This window comes from Coffea arabica, chromosome 6c (genome assembly GCF_036785885.1).
Source record: "Coffea arabica cultivar ET-39 chromosome 6c, Coffea Arabica ET-39 HiFi, whole genome shotgun sequence".
Classification (NCBI taxonomy): domain Eukaryota; kingdom Viridiplantae; phylum Streptophyta; class Magnoliopsida; order Gentianales; family Rubiaceae; genus Coffea; species Coffea arabica.
The window spans coordinates 52,870,494-52,887,206 of record NC_092320.1 but is presented as its reverse complement, the minus strand read 5'-3'; the positions used below and the strand labels follow the sequence as shown (position 1 = coordinate 52,887,206).

The following is a 16,713-nucleotide window of genomic DNA, read 5'->3' as shown; positions in this document are numbered from 1 at the left end:
ACTAAATGAGACAATAATAGAGATCATGTTTAGAAATCAAGTGAGATAAATGTTAATTATATCATAATAATCATTCGAGAGAGAAATGGTTATCGATATAGTTGTCTTCATTCTCATTTGATTTATAATTATCACCTGCAGTAAACCAGAAGTTTACTGATCCCAATGGATATATGATTTGATAAAAGTGAGAATATTTGAGAGTCGACAAGTATTTATACATACCCTCTTTATATTATATATGGCTCTAAAAGAAATTTAAAATTTATGTTGGATATAAATCACCTTTCACGATTAAATATCGTAAAATATTGATAGGTGATATATTAAATAATTTATTTATTCTGATGAACTACGATTCCCGATATTAGGGGGAGGAAAAAAACCAACCGAAAGGAAATGATCTGAAAAATTGGATTTCCTCGATCCTCAATAATGTGAACTAGAAGTTCAAGAAATTCTTTATTTGTTAAAAGTTGCAAATCAATTGTCAGATATATTTATCGACTCCAGAAGAGTCATTAAATCAACTATTCCTGCAGGAAATACTCTGGTTAAAATTGATGTCCCTGAAGGACATGCACAAGTGTTACAAATAAATTTGAGGTCGGCCTATCTAAATAAGGCATAAATCGATTTCAAATATCTCCGAAAATTAAATAAATGTCATGACAAAATTCAAACTCTTGAAGAGGCTACTCCTAAAGAGAATGAAATCATAGAAAATTTAATTAGAGTCTAATGAAATGTAACACTTGATATTATAAAAGTTGATGAGGATCATGAATCTAGATCGGTTAATGAATGTCGGTATAGAAATGATTGGACAAAGTGGAAAGATGCGATCCAATCTAAATTGGATTTATTGGTTAAAAGAAAGTTTTTAGACTTGTAGTCCAAATACCTAAAGGTGTAAAGCTAATAACTTAAGGATTTTCACAAATGCCTGAATTTGATTATGATGAAATGTATTCACCTGTAGTGGATGCTATCACATTTAGATATCTTGTGAGTTTTGCAGTACATGAAAAATTAGATATGTGTCTAATGGACGTCGTTACTGCATATTTATATGAAAATTTTGAAAATGATATTTATATGAGAATTCCCGAAGAATTCAACATGCCTGAAGCATGCAAATCAAATCATAAAGATATTTATTCTATTAAATTACAAAGGTCTTTGTATGGTCTCAAACAATCTGGACGTATGTGGTATAACCGCTTCAATGAATGTCTAACTAAAGAAGGTTATACCAATGATCCAATATGTCCATGTGTTTTTATCAAGAAAAATGGATCAAATTTTATAATACATTGCTGTATATGTTAATTTAATTGTAACTCCTGAAGAGATTCAAAATAATGTTGAATATTTGAAGAAGGATTTTGAGATCAAGAATTTTGGAAAAACAAAATTCTATCTTGGTTTACAAATTGAGCATTTGAAAAGTGAAATTTTTGTCCACCAAACTGCTTATACCCGGAAGGTATTAAAGCGATTTTATATGGATAAGACACATAAATTAAGTATTCCAATGGTTGTCAGATCATTAGATCCTAATAAGGATCCTTTTAGACCGCAAGAGGAAGATGAAGAGACACTTGGTCCTGAAGTACCATATCTCAGTGCAATTTAAGAATATCAGAATGCAATGATTAAAAGATCTGAAATGATGTTTGCATCAGGGGGAGAAATTAATACACAAGAATAGTGTACTCTTTTTCCTTCATTAGGGTTTTTGTCCCGATGGGTTTTTCCCTGGTAAGGTTTTAACGAGGCATATTCTTTATGTAATGGACATCCAAGGGGGAGTGTTATGAAACAATTAAAAGTATGGATGTCCCTTTGTATTCCCAAGAGGATTAATTCTTGATTTATGGTTACGTTATGTATAGAAGTTACAATCCATAAATCTATTCATGTAGTGGAGAAATCGTTTCATAAGTTTCTTCATATTCTTATAGTAATGGGTGTTTAATAGAATTAATGTACCTTTAATCTTGTAGTACCTATATATAGAGGTACATTGACACCCTTTGTGAAGATCTTTGTATTAGTTGGAATAATAAGAAGATAATTCTTCATTTCTCTACTAATTTCTCTAATATTTCAATTCCTATTATGGTAGTTCATTTTATTAGTTTTACAACAGATATAGGATTTAAGTTGTTTATGTGGTGGATAATATACTAAGAAAGTAAGGAAAATTAAAGAGTTCAGGAAAAGAGAAAAGTAAGAAAGAACTATTCTTCCATTCACTCAAATAAAACTTCAATTTTCTAACACTTTGATACAAAGGAGGGCAAACCTTATTTACAAGGAAAAGTGCATCAGGAAAAGTGCATCAGCAAACTTTTTCAAGATAGTAATACAATCTTATCATAAGATGTGATAGTTTTATCGACAGTTATACAATTTTATCAAAAGTCGTAATAGTTTTATTAAAAGTAGTGCCATCTCTATTACTTCAAAAGTCGTTATAACTTTATCACTTCAAAAAATGTGAAAAACTTGTCACTATCTAGGAAATAAGATAAATATGATAAACATCCACAATATTTAATTATTTCATAACACTCCCCCTTACATGTCTATTACACAAAGAATATACCTCATTAAAATTTTACTAGAAAAAAATCTAGTGGAAAAAAAATCCTAGTGAAGGAAAAAGAGTACACTATTCTTGTATTTAAATTTCTCCCCCTAATTCAAATGTCATTTGAGATCTTTTAGCCGATGCATCCAATATTGTTCACTAATTTTTTAAACGTTGCAGTCGACAATGTTTTGGTAAATAAATATGCAAGATTTTATCAGATTGGATCTGCTGCACATCAATTTCACCATTCCAATGTTGTCTTATAGGAGAGGAACTAATTCTTATTAATAAATTTATAGCCAATAATATATTTGATATTGTACAATTAGCAAGATATATTAGTGCACAAATTGCAATAAAATATAGTACTTCAGGACCAAGAATATCTTCGAGTGTGTTTGGATTGTAAGTTATTTGAGATATTTTTACTGTAGCAATTTTTGTGATGTGATGTATGTGAGATAAAAAGGTAATTGGGAAGATAAAAAGATGTATTGAAAATTGTAATGGTGATGTAAGCAAATATATTTGGACAAATAACTTACAATCCAAACACACTCGAATCTTCCTCTTTTGGTCTAAAAGGATCCTTATCTGGATCAAGAAACATGATGACCATCAGAGTACTAAATGGTCGTGCTTTATCCACATAAAACTGCTTTAATACTTCCAGGGTATAAGTAGTTTGATGGACAAAAATTTCACCTTCCAAATGTTCAATTTATAAATTAAGACAAAATTTAGTCTTTCCAAAATTTTTAATCTCAAATTATTTCTTCAAATACTCAACAACCTTTTGGAACTCTTCAAGAGTTCCAATTAAATTAAGATCATCAACATACACTACGATAATTACAAATTTGACCCATTTTTCTTTATAAAAGTACATGGACATATCGAGTCATTGGTATAACATTCTTTAATTAAACATTCACTGAAATGGTTATACCACGTACATTCAAATTGTTTATACCCATACAAAAACATTTGCAATTTAATAGAACAAATATCTCTAGAATTTAATTTATATGCATCGGGCATGTTGAATCCTTTAGGAATTTTTATGTAGATATCGTTATCAAGATTCCCGTATAAATAAATAGTGACTACATCCATTAGACATATATCTCAATGTTCATGCACCGCTAAGTTCACAAGATATTTAAATGTGATCACATCTACTACAGGTAAATACGTCTTATTTTAATCAAATGTGGATCTTTGTGAAAATTCTTGAACTACAAGCCTTGCTTTGTATCTTATAATTTTATTTTTCTCATTTCTTTTTCTTATAAATACCCCTCATGTATATCTCACTGAATTTACACCTTCAGATGTTTGGACTACAAGTTCAAAAACTTTTCTTTTAACCAATGAGTCCAATCCAGATTGGATAACATCTTTCCATTTCGGCCAATTAAATCTTTGCCGACATTTATCAACCGATCGAGGTTTATGATTCTCATCCTCTTTCATAATTTTAAGTGCCACATTATATGCGAAAATATCATCAATAATTATTTCTTTTCAGTTTCAAATTTTTCCTATAGTAACAAAATTTATTGAAGCTTCTATAATTTGATCATCCTCAGGGATATGCTTTTTAGGAGCAACCTCTTAAGTAAGTTAAATTTTATCACTAGCAGTATTTTAAAATTTTTCATCAATTATTGACTCCTTGATTTTATTGTTATTTAATTCTCTTTTCTTTTGAGAAATTTTATCTTTAGAACCAAAAGGTCTACCACATTTTAGGCGTGCTTTAGATTCATTAGCACTTGTAATTGTCCTTTTGGATGTTAATTTTAATTGGAACATTGTCTACAATAATATATGATTTAATAACTCTTTTGGCATTACTATGAGCATCTGATAATTGATTTGCAATTTTTTGCAAATGAATAATTTTTTGAACTTCCAATTCACATTATTTTGTACAAGAATCAAGAAAATCTAATGATATTTTTCAAGTAATTTTCTTTTTCAGTTGATCCTTTTCTCTTCCTAATGTCAGAAAATATGATTCATCAAATTGACAGTTTATAAATCTTGCAGTAAATAAATCACTAGTTAACGGTTAAACATATTTAATTATAAAAGGTGACTTATACTCTTTCAATTTAGTACATTGAGGCGATGCAATTGGAACGTAAACTGCACAATAAAAAATTCTCAAATGAGAAATATTGAGCTTACCACCAAATGCTAATTGTAAGGGAGAATAAGTATTATAACTTGTCGGTTTAATTCTCATAAGTGTTGCTGCGTATAATATAGCATATTCCCAAATAGATAGTAAAGTTTAGATCTCATTAGCAATAGTCTAGCAATTAATTCAGTCATTTAATAAATGACTCGGTTAAATCATTTTGTGTATAAACATTAGTGATAGGATATTCAATAGTTATTCTAATGGACATATAATAATTGTCAAAAGCATATGACAAATATTCACTAGTATTATCTAGACGAATTCTCTTAATCGGATAATCAGGAAATTGTGCTTGTAATTTAATTATTTGAACAAGCAATCTCATAAACACTAGATTTTAAATAGATAACAAACCTACATGTGATTATCTTGTTGATGCATCAATTAGCATTACAAAATATTTGAATGGTCCACATGGTGGATTTATAGGCTTACATGTATCACAATGAATTAATTCTAGAAATGGAGATTCAATTCTTAACTTGACTGGTGATGATCTAATAATTAATTTTTATTGAGTGCAAGCAACACATGGCAATTCATTAGAATTTAATACTTTTTAACCTTTTAATGAATGGCCATATGAATTCTCAATTATTTGCCTCATCATTATGGAATCAGGATGTCTAAAGCAATCATGCGAAATCAAAAAGTCATGCGAAATCTACTAGGTGATGCATTTCAACTGTACTTATATTTGTATAATATAAGTCAGAGAAAAGTGAAGGATTTCTAATACATATTTCTTTCTAGAAGTGATATTTGTAATTAATAAATATTCACCATTTGTCTCATTCATTATCTTGATATGATACCCATTTCTGTGGATATCTTTAAAACATTACAAATTTCTTTGAAATTTAGTAGAGAATAATGCATTATTTATTACAATTATAGTTCCTTTAGTGAAAGATATAGTGTCTTTCTGGAACATTCAATCAATTTAGCACTACCATATATGGTATTGACATTTGTTTTTCCCATATCTAAATAGGAAAAATACCTTTCATGTTTGAATATAGTGTGTGTAGTTGCACTGTCAATGAGATAAATTTCGTCATCATCATTATTTAGTTCCAAATATTTGGCATCCATTTCTTCTCTAGAAAAAATAACAAAGAAAATAAAATTAAACATTAATAAAGTTCATAAATTACATAACTCATAAAGTAAATTACATAAAAGATGTAAAAATAATAAAATAACAAAAATTTAAACATTCATCGGATATATGTCACATCATTTTGCATCTTTAGGATGGTCATTTTGCATCTTCAGAATGCTTAAAGAAATCGGCCACTTCAAAATGTGTTAAATTAATATTTATCATCTTTTTTTTTTTGGGCTAACCCTGGCCACGGGGAGGGATGCCAACCCCCATTTTATTATATAAATTGGGTGACTACAATTGATGATGCTTCATAAGATACAGAGGTCTACACCCCTATCTGCTTGTGCGGAATCTTCCTAATAGACGCAATGCCTAACCTATCTAGACATGTGACTCCTCTAGCAAGCAGAGGTAATGATGATATTGCCGGATAAATCTCCTCTCCAATATGAGAATACCCTACATTGATAAAGCATTGGCAACTTGGTTCGCCTAACGAAAGCAGTGTCTAACCTACAAAAAATGAGCTGACAAGGCAAAAATTTGCTACACCTCCTTATAAATACTCCATTGACAACAAGATTTTCCATTTAAAATTTACACTAATATTAGCAAATCCAGTTCAATATAGATATCACCATCATCACAAATATTCTTTTGATCAAAAGCATTTTATCTTTTATTTTCAATGATGTCTAATAAAGTTCAACAAGATGCTCAGTCATACGACAGGTACGGGATCAACATACCATATCTGTAGCATTTATTTTCATAATTTTTCTTCTTATTATTTTTCTTATCAATCGACTTCTGGCGATTATTTTGTTTCTTGTCATGTTATGATCACAGTGGCAAGACACATATTTATTATGATCACGTCCATGACTGTGGCTACATCCACGGTCTCTTCCACGACTATTGTCATGTCTATAATTCAAAGATTGAGTCACATTTACTTCAAAAAATGGACTAGCACCAATTGGTCGGAACTCATGATTTTCAATAATAATTTGTTATTTTGTTCAGCCAGCAAAAGACATGTAATAAGTTCAACATATCTTTTAAATCTTTTCTCTCAATATTGGTGTTGTAGGAGCACATTCGAGACATGAAAGGTGAAAAATATTTTTTTTCAACATATCCTTCTCGGTTACATTTTTACCATATAACTTTAACTAAGAGGTGATTTGAACATGGCCGAATTATATTTACTAATGGTTTTGAAATCTTGCAACCGTAGATGAAGCCAATCGTATCTAGCTTTTGAAAGGATAACCAACTTCAAGTGGTTGAACCTTTCTTTTAAATTATTCCAAAGATCAAGTGGATTCTTGATCGTTAGATGTTTCGTTTTTAATCCTTCATCAAGATGATGACAGAGGAATATCATAACTTTTGCATAGCCTTGCCTTGTTGCATCATTATCTTTGGCAATGATTTTTTTAAAACCCATGGATTCAAGATGAATCTTCACATCCATTGTCTATAATAAGTAATTTCTTGCAGAAATATCAAGAGGGACAAACTCTTGCTTTGTAAGGTTAGCCATAATAAAAATGAAGAGTTAAAGGTGAGAAATATCATCTCGAGATTTACCAGAAGAATTACCCAAAAAAATGTCTATTAATTGATTTGACACCGACAAAATTTCGACAGAGTCTCATACTAATAATGTATTATAAAACTAATGCTAATATAATATAGGATTTGAGTTTTTTATGAGGTGGATAATATGTTAAGAAAATAAGAAAATTAAAGAGATCAGGCAAAGGGAAAAGTAAAAAAGAACTATTCTTCCATTCACTCAAATGAAACTTCAGTTTTCTATCACTTTGATATAAAGAAGGATAACCCCTGTTTATAGAGAAAAGTATAGCAAATAACTTACTTCAAGATGGTGATACAATTTTCTCGTAAGACGTGATAGTTTTATCGACAATTTTGCAACTTTATCAAAAGTCGTATAGCTTTATTGAAAGTCGTGCAATCTCTATCACCTCAAAAGTCATGATAGCTGTATCACCTTGAAGAATATGAAAAACTTGTTACTATTTAGGAGATGAGATAAATGTGATATACATCCACAATATTTAATTATTTCATAACACATTTGACAAGTCCATTAATGCTTCTAGAACTTGTGCTTCAGACTACTTGGTCTTGCACGGGGCTTGGGTACCTGTTCGCTTTTTTGTTTTATTTTGTGCTATATTGATTAGTAGTTGTTGTATTAGATAATTAGAAAATATTGGTAAAATAATAAATATAAGATGGTAGTAAGGATGCATTGCAGATATTATATATAGAAAGGGGATATTATATGCCAAAAAGAGTTTCAGATAGTACATAAGAAAAAGATTTTAAGCAAGGTGACTTACTTTATGTAGTATTGGTTTAGTCTTCTACTAAAAGTACAATTTAAAGCATTTGGAGTTTGGATTTTATTGGTCATGATTCTTGTTTATGGAGTATGTAGTGTTTGGACTAGTAGAATCTTACTATGGGATACTCAATAATGTTAAAACACAAAAAATGGAGGCCTAATCTGATAGGGAGATTCTAATAACTGTGTCTAAGGAGAGAAAGATTAAAGATGATAGAATTGTCATTATTGTGGAAGATATGTTATAGATACCAACATCGTAATGAATTTTCTGTCCTACTTCATGTGCTACTCTCTGTCCACTTTTTATTGTATTACTATCTTTCCTCCACAAACATCATAATTTAGTTCTTTTTTTTCCTTAAAATCCAATAACTATTAATTGAGTAATACACAAATTTTAACAAACTCAAAAATCAAAATGCATAAAAAATGAGTTTTTTAATGAATTTTTTGCTATATTTTTTAATTTTCTATCATGTATTAATTTCTTGAGACTGTTGTATTTATTTTTTACTTAGTTAATAGTAAATGGATCTTATAGAAACAAAAAAGAGCTAAAATATATTTATAAAGAAGAAATAGTAATTTAATAAGAAGTGGGATAAAAGATCCGTTGCTTACCAATATGGTTCTTATTTGGTTCTTTTAATTTCATCATTAGATTAGGCAATGGCATTAGTCATTATTTAGAAAATATTTGTTATCTTTGTATTCATAGTTGTTTTGTATTTGCAAGGGTGAATATAGTCTCTGCGGATGAAGAAAACTATAATTGAATAAGTTAAGTGTAGTGAAAAGTCTATAGCTTGCACTATGAATATTAGAAATTTAGGCTGGCATTTATATGCATACATTAGTTGAACAAACTATTCATCTTATGCATGTGCATCTTTAACTAGATGCTTAAGTTTCAAGAGATATGGTGGACAAAAAAACATGACAACTATCTAATCACTTTTAAGATATCGAGTGAAGTTTAATAGCTAATAAGTATTACAGTTTTCATGGTGGATGATAAAATATGATATTAATGTACAAAAGTTTGGAGTGCATTTTGGTTAGAGTTATAAGTTTCACGGATTTTTAGCTAATAAAAAGGGCATTTAAAGCTTGTAGGATAACTGGTGTTTCCTCAAAAGAAGTGCATTTAATGTTTGGTATAAGTTGTTTCCTTCATTGGTCTCATGTGTAGAGTGGTCTTCTTTATATAGCACAACATATGTTTGCCCTGGAGAGCTCATGTTATATAATGGAGCACATCCATAGCCTGTTTCCTATATATATCCTTATACTATATAAGAATGAGTCTAAGGCAAAGATAACTTTTGGATTTCAACCGCAAGGGTAGGGGCATTTTGGGGTTATGAGATTATTTGGAGTGTTGTTATAGCATAGAGTACAATTGTTGATACATCTTTTATTTTTAGCTTTGGCATATAAGGTCTTCTGTGTGGTGAATGCCCATAAAGTGTTGTTTGCAAAAGAAAAGGGTATTCTAGGAATGTACCATTATTTTAATTGTATTTTTAGCAGTGGGTACAAGTGACAACAGCATTTGTTTAACTGAATTTATGTAAACGTTCTTAGTTAGTAATTAAACTCAAGAGAGGGTGATTTATTGATAATTAGTGTTTAGAATTAACTAGGGATGGGCATTTTGGGAATGTCATTTTGTTGTAGTGACCTTTCAAGCAATTGGTACAAGTGCTAATAGCCCTTGTGTTGTTGTAATTACTTGAACCTCTCTTAGTTTTCAATTAAGGTTTGGAGAACATGGTTTGCCAGAACATTAGTGGAAGAAGTTAATGCCAGTTTCATGTCTGGGCATTAGTTTCAGTTGCATCTCTTTGAATGCCTTTTGCTTCAAATTCTACCGTTATTGAGCATGCAGTTGTGGGAGCATTCGTGACTCACTGTGGATGGAATTCAACTCTTGAGGGCGTATGTTGTGGTGTGCCAATGGTTGCATGGCCCTTGTCTGCAGAGCAGTTTTTCAATGAAAAATTGTTGACAGATGTCTTGAAAATTGATGTTGGTGTCGGGGCTGTTTAGTTTTTTTTTTTCCTTTGAAGGAAACTGTTTAGTATTACATACACTTGTTTCGTCAATTTAGTCTCATTCTCAAGCATATGGTTAAAGAAACAATTTAATTTAATCTAAAATAATTTGACTTCGTATCTAATTCTTTTAGTATCCTGTATATACACAGGCACCCAAATCCCGCGTATCGAGCAGACTTCATTTCCTAGTGTATATATATATATATATATACACACATAAAGGAGTTGTATGATTCTTGGGTGATTTTCATCTGAAATTTGTAGGGGCATGCATGAGTTTATACAGCCTAATTTCGCATGGTTTATATCCTTTGGGGGCTAATGATTTGGCTGCTTTGTCATTGATTTAGCAAAGTGGTTAGAAAAGCAAAATGAACTGCCCTCGAGTATGTTCAGCTGAATTGATTGCACAATTGAAATGCATTAGACAATATTAGTGCACTAAAGCTAAAGATGAACGCTTGAATTGTAACGGCAAAAAGCTCTGTCTTCTTCATCCTTAAAGATCTAGAACCATTAATTCAGCTCTTACAATAGTAAATGCAGCGTTGATAAGGCCATTAAAGTGTGAGAGGTGAAAAATGTGACGCCCCCCACTTCTCCCAAGGGCGAACCCAAGGGTATCCGCGGGACGCCTGCCCAACTCTCGCCAGGACTCAAGACAAATCAAATCGAACTTAACGATACATACCAAATACTACGAGTTAAAATAAAGAAAAGTCACTTCCTTAACTAAATATTTAAATCTTACATCATGTTCACAAAAGATACATCAAGTTCCAAAATGCAACCATTAAAAGTCGACTACATATTTACAGCCCCGATTCCAATCAAAAGTATAATCTAGTCGGCTTTACCAAAATCTTCCAATCCAACCTGTTAAGGAAAACAAACTAATAGGATGAGCCAATACTCAGTGAGGCCAAGAAAACACACATGCAAACACATAATCCAAGTAGCAACAACAATTACATTGTAGGTAAGGCTATCAAATTCGAATAATTCACATTTCGAATAGGAAAAATAAACAGAAACAATTCAAGGATACTGTGGCTCTCAGGAGCTAAATTCCACGTAGTCGAGTCGAAGTCTTGATCACATCTCACGTTGACACTCCGTCAACCACATAAGTATCAAATCCGTAGATACACCACTTTTCTTCGAATCCCGTCACCGTTACACCCCCTTACCGGGCCCGCTCATCAAAGTTTTTGATAATACTCGAGTATATCATGGCAATACTGCACGAGTAATGCCGAGCAAGATCTCTCCAATAGATCATGCTCTACGAATATCTCATGGTTTGCTAAGCTTATCGACCAAGCCCATGCTGGCTCGATTCGCAAAGTTAGCCAACGAGTTTTGGGCGTCCCCCGAATATGAATACGAATACGAATATAAGTCGATGAGCAACGCTCAAATCGACGATTCCAAATAGGAATCACAAATACGGATCACATATACGGATCACAAGTACAAATCACATCCACATTACCATGTACAAATTGGATACGAATTCACATAGCAAAATTCGAATATAATTTCATTTGAAAGAGAACGAGTGCGATAAAGTACACCCTCGTCTCAAAATTTCAAATTTACATAACGGATAAGAAACAGATAACAACTTAACAACAAGTTCATGCACTTGACACTCACAGTGATTCAAGTAGCGAGTTCAAATGATGGTTTAGGCGTCTCCCGTGAGATCCTCTGGAAGGTCCTCTTGAGCGCCTGAGCATTTAATAGTGAATTATCATTCACACATCCCAATTATCAAGCAAGATTGTGCATTAGTACAATCTGGGGAAATTTCATGAAAATGAACCTCAATTACTAGTAAATTGAGGTTCAAGTGGAGTTTCTTAATGTACAAGAGCAATCGAGTTTTGTTATCTTGGAAATCAAGCATAAACGTTCAAGTATTATCGAAGGAATAAGGAATACTTGAAAAACTCCATTTCCTTGAAATTCAGAAAATTTCAGTTTTGATACGATATTTTGAAAAAATCGTATCTCAGATTTCACATGTCGAAAATTGGAAAACTTGGTACCGTTGGAAACCTCTTCCAAAGTACTAAAAGTTCTTAGAAGACATTTTTCCATGAATCTAAGTGGAAGGTGTTCAAAAATGAGCTTAAAGTTGCTGTTCCAAATCACCCAGGATTGAGCCGGGGTTGGTTTTTTGCTAATTTTGAAAATTCAGCAGAATTCACTCGTTGCAAACCAGCCCTTGAAATTTGTAGCTCAATTAGAGGTGCAAGTAAGGTTTAGGGCAGAACAAGCAGATCGAGAATCGGAGTTTCGAGCACCAAGATATGGTAGCTCAAAGTTGGGTAAATTTCAAGACTGTTAACAAATTTCCAGATTTGGTTCCGACTTTGGACCTTTTGTTAAGTGTCGAAACGGACTTGAATTGACACCAAATTTTGCAGTATAATACTCCCACACTAAGGGTATCTCTCTATCAAATTTCATGGAAAAATACCTTCGGAAAGGTGGTTAACCAATCAACCAAAGTTTGGAAAAATCCTTAAGGCAATCTGTCCAAATCTAAGGTTTCAAAAACGAGGCAGTCGCCGTATTTTGATCATAACTCCCTCAATTTAATTCAGAATTGGGAATGGTTGATAGTGTTAGAAAATACATTCACAGGGGTAAAATTTCACAGAAGAAATAGTTTCAAGTTTCAGCATGCAACTAGCTCAAAATTAAGCCTAAAGTTGCAGCATCATCAAATCATTTCGGCAGAACGGAGAAACAGGACAGCCGACTTCAGATGAATGGTGTGGCTCACACACAAGAAACCAGAATGTGCATTATACACCGTTGGAAACATGGGAACGTCTAATTTCAAATGCCACTAACGGCACTTGATTTCGACATCGGAGTACGGAGTTATGGATGAAATACAAACACTAGTCTGGGTTACGACGAAACCATTTTCCCAGATTACTAGCTTTGGAAATAAATTCGTTTGACCCACCAAAACTCAGTATTTTTCAACGGAAATTTGTACACAACTGCTAAAACATGTAAATAGCATAATCAGGCCATTAAATCCTCAGTTTCTGCATTAAAATGACCGAATAGAGCAGGGGTAAAATGGGAACTTTTTGTTTCAAGAGTTCAATAACGTTTCTGGTAACAAAGCACCTTTAATCTACTTCCTTAAGCTCTAATTCAGCAACAAAACCATCATCAAACATCATCACAGCCATCAACCCAAAGTGGAAGTTCATAGAGCCCACGTTTAACAATTTTCCCAACAATACAAGCTACTAAAGTGACGATTCTAGCTCAAATGCATAAATCAAACTCCAAAAGACAAGTTTAAGGTGATTGATTACTACCTACTTTGATGGCTGGTTAGGACAGAAGTTTCGGCCCCTTTGAAGCTTGAAGAACCGTGAAAGCTCCTCCCTTTTCCAGCTAAATATGTTGTCCAAGACTTAGGCTAAGTGGTGCTAAATTTTTAGAAGATTTGGTGGTGATTTGCATGAGTTTTGGAAGAAGAAATGTTGAAGGTTTCGGTTGTCCCTTTTGCTGCTGCTATCCGGCCATGAAGCTTTGCAGAAATGAAATGAGATTGCTGGTTCCTTTGCGTACATAAGACGCTTGACGTCTAATATATTAAATACGTCAAATCAATTACAACTAGTGCCCTACGGGCGCGTTTTGTGTTCGATTTCTCTTACGTTTGTTGCACTAGTGCACTAAACCTCTAGGGCACTTACATTCATATAAATATTATTCATTCTTAATTGTCCCAAAATAATGGTCCAAAGTCCCTCAATTAAGCGCGCACGTGCAAACACGTATTTCTAATTTAGGCGCAATAAAATTGAAACCTTTGAGAAATTCTTATAACGATCGTACCACTAACTATCACTTCAATATTTAAACCTAAAATTGCCTATTTTAGGACCATTGTATATGTCTTAAATTTTTGAACTTATTGTACTCCTAATTGGCTAAAGTTTTCAGACACGTTTTCACTTTTTCACTAAACAAGCTTCTAAGAAAATAATTTTTTGAAACGAGACACTTTAAAAATGTAACGAAACTATAAAATCATATATTTAGGTCTAATAAGGATAGAAAATAATATTCGCGCAAAAATCCAAATAGATAATTAATTGAGCCAAAATTAGGGGTTTAAAAATAATAATTTTACGAGTTCTCACGTGAATTGAGTATTAATTTCTCAATTATCCTTTCTTAATCTATTATTGATCGTTCTTAATTCTCCAATATTAATACACTCTCGAAAAACGTGCACTCGTTATTCCGAACTAAACGAGTTTTCGAAGAGTGAATTTTTCCAACAAAACGCTTTTAAAAATATAAAAGAGGCGTCGTTCCATATAAATGGATTTTAAATGATCGAAATAAATAGTTTGGAGAAAAATGAGTAAATAAATATTTAAACAAACTACTAATATTCGATAAAATAAAATAAAAAAATTTCGGGTTCTCACAAAAAATCATTTGGGGTAAATGTTACAGGAGTAGTTGTAGGACCTCCCATCTTCTTCAACATTTTTTCATCAATTTGTAAAGTATGTTATACTAATGGCTTTTGTTAAGATACAAATTATGGATTTAGATGATTCTATTGCACAGTATCAGAGTTGGATTTGTAGAGGTACGCTCAAGTTTGCTCTTGCTTCTAGTCTATGGGTTGTGTACCTTCCATTTGACAATCAAAATCGTGAATAAACCTTTGTGCTTGCTATTGCAGGCAGGTGAAGTGTGGAGAGATTTTGCTCTTAGATTGCACTTTGTTGCTAAAGGTATAGGGTAACTCCACATTTCCACTTGATCCATGTCATTTGTTAATTAAATGTGATTACAATTGTACTTGATCTACTTGAATTGTGTGCTCGAATGAACAAGTGTGTGAATGATTATTTCACTTTGAAAATTATATTGCAATTATGCAATTTATTGGTTTGATAGTTAAGTGACTGAGATGTTGTGTGTGAATAGAAATTGCTATTTGAATAGATAAGTGGCTATATTTACATGCTCTATTATTTTTGTACTGAATTTCATATACTTAATAATTGTTTGATGCAAGTTAGTGTTGTAATGAGGAAAATTAATTTCCTCTCTAATTATTTGTAGATGCATGTATTAATCAAAATAGTGGTATTTAGTTGTAGTAGTTAAGCAAACAAATGGTGTATATAAATTTTATATGTTCAAGTTTAAGGCCTGTAGGTTGAAATTTAGGATGGATCAAACAAACAATATCGATAATTTTAATGCGAAGAAGCAACTTTGATATCAAAAGGCAAGACAAAGATATACATTGTTATCAATAGAAGAAAAAATAAAGTATGACAAAAACAATGGGAAATAAGCATAAAGCACAGAAAATACATGTTCGTTCTATTGAAACTACTGAACAAAACAATGGTGAGTGTTTCTGATTGAACAATCCTACTTTATTTGAAAGGAACAACCCAACTTTATTTGAAAGATTAAATATATGGGAAAATGATACATATGATAACATCATGAGTTTCTGTTTGTAGTAGACATTGAAAGGAAAGTAAGGGATCATACCAACAACCTTTAGTCATTACTCAAGAAAAAGGTTCCAGCCAAGCACCAGAAAAATGTAATGCAAATTATGGCAATAGAAAACTTAAGGAACATATAAGTGTGTTCCACTTGATATCAAACTCTCCAACACTTCCAAGTTATTTAACTACATCATAGGTATCGATCCCCACGTTTTGCATGGGACTTCCCTAGTAATAAAGATAAAAACGTATTAGGAGATGAAAATTATGAAAGGCTCTTTCAATTTGTTTGGCACATTATACCTCATTATTAGCTTGTCGGAATTGGATGGCAGTAATAGATATCAATCTTTCAACTTCTTCTCCCAAAGTCATGATATTTAGATTACCAGTTATATCAGTTATCTTCATAGCAATACATGCTCTGGAAGTTGAACTTAATGAATCAATTTTTATGATGGAAAATATTCTAAAGCAGTAAAATCTAATATTTAAGCTATATCTGGTACTTTTTTTATCCTATTGAAAGTTTCATATTCTTTATTTTGGGATGTCCCAAAATGTTTGTCATCTTACTAAAGCCAAAATTATTGTTATCTCTTTCCCAATCTTATCCCCACCTTTATCTATATTCCCTACTAAATTCAAATTTAAAATTTAAATGTTTTAGAGTAATTTTGGAAATAAATCCACTAACATAACTATCAATCCACTATTTTTAAAAAGTGGGAATCTCAAAAAGCAATAAGCATTTCAAGATAGAGGTAGTATTTTATTACATGCATGTTTAATTACTTTGGTATGAGAT

At 31.9% G+C, this 16,713-nt stretch overlaps 1 long non-coding RNA gene across 2 annotated transcripts; it reads right to left on the bottom strand.

The window, feature by feature from the left end:
* Window positions 1-11,081: 11,081 nt before the first annotated feature.
* On the bottom strand, window positions 11,082-13,986 carry LOC140008907 (uncharacterized). Of its 2 annotated transcripts, XR_011816189.1 has the most exons (3): window positions 13,725-13,986; window positions 12,031-12,105; window positions 11,082-11,247 (listed from the first exon to the last, which is right to left on the bottom strand). It is a non-coding gene; the product is annotated as an uncharacterized lncRNA (long non-coding RNA). The 2 variants fall into 2 exon arrangements; XR_011816188.1 differs by lacking the exon at window positions 12,031-12,105.
* Window positions 13,987-16,713: the final 2,727 nt, after the last annotated feature.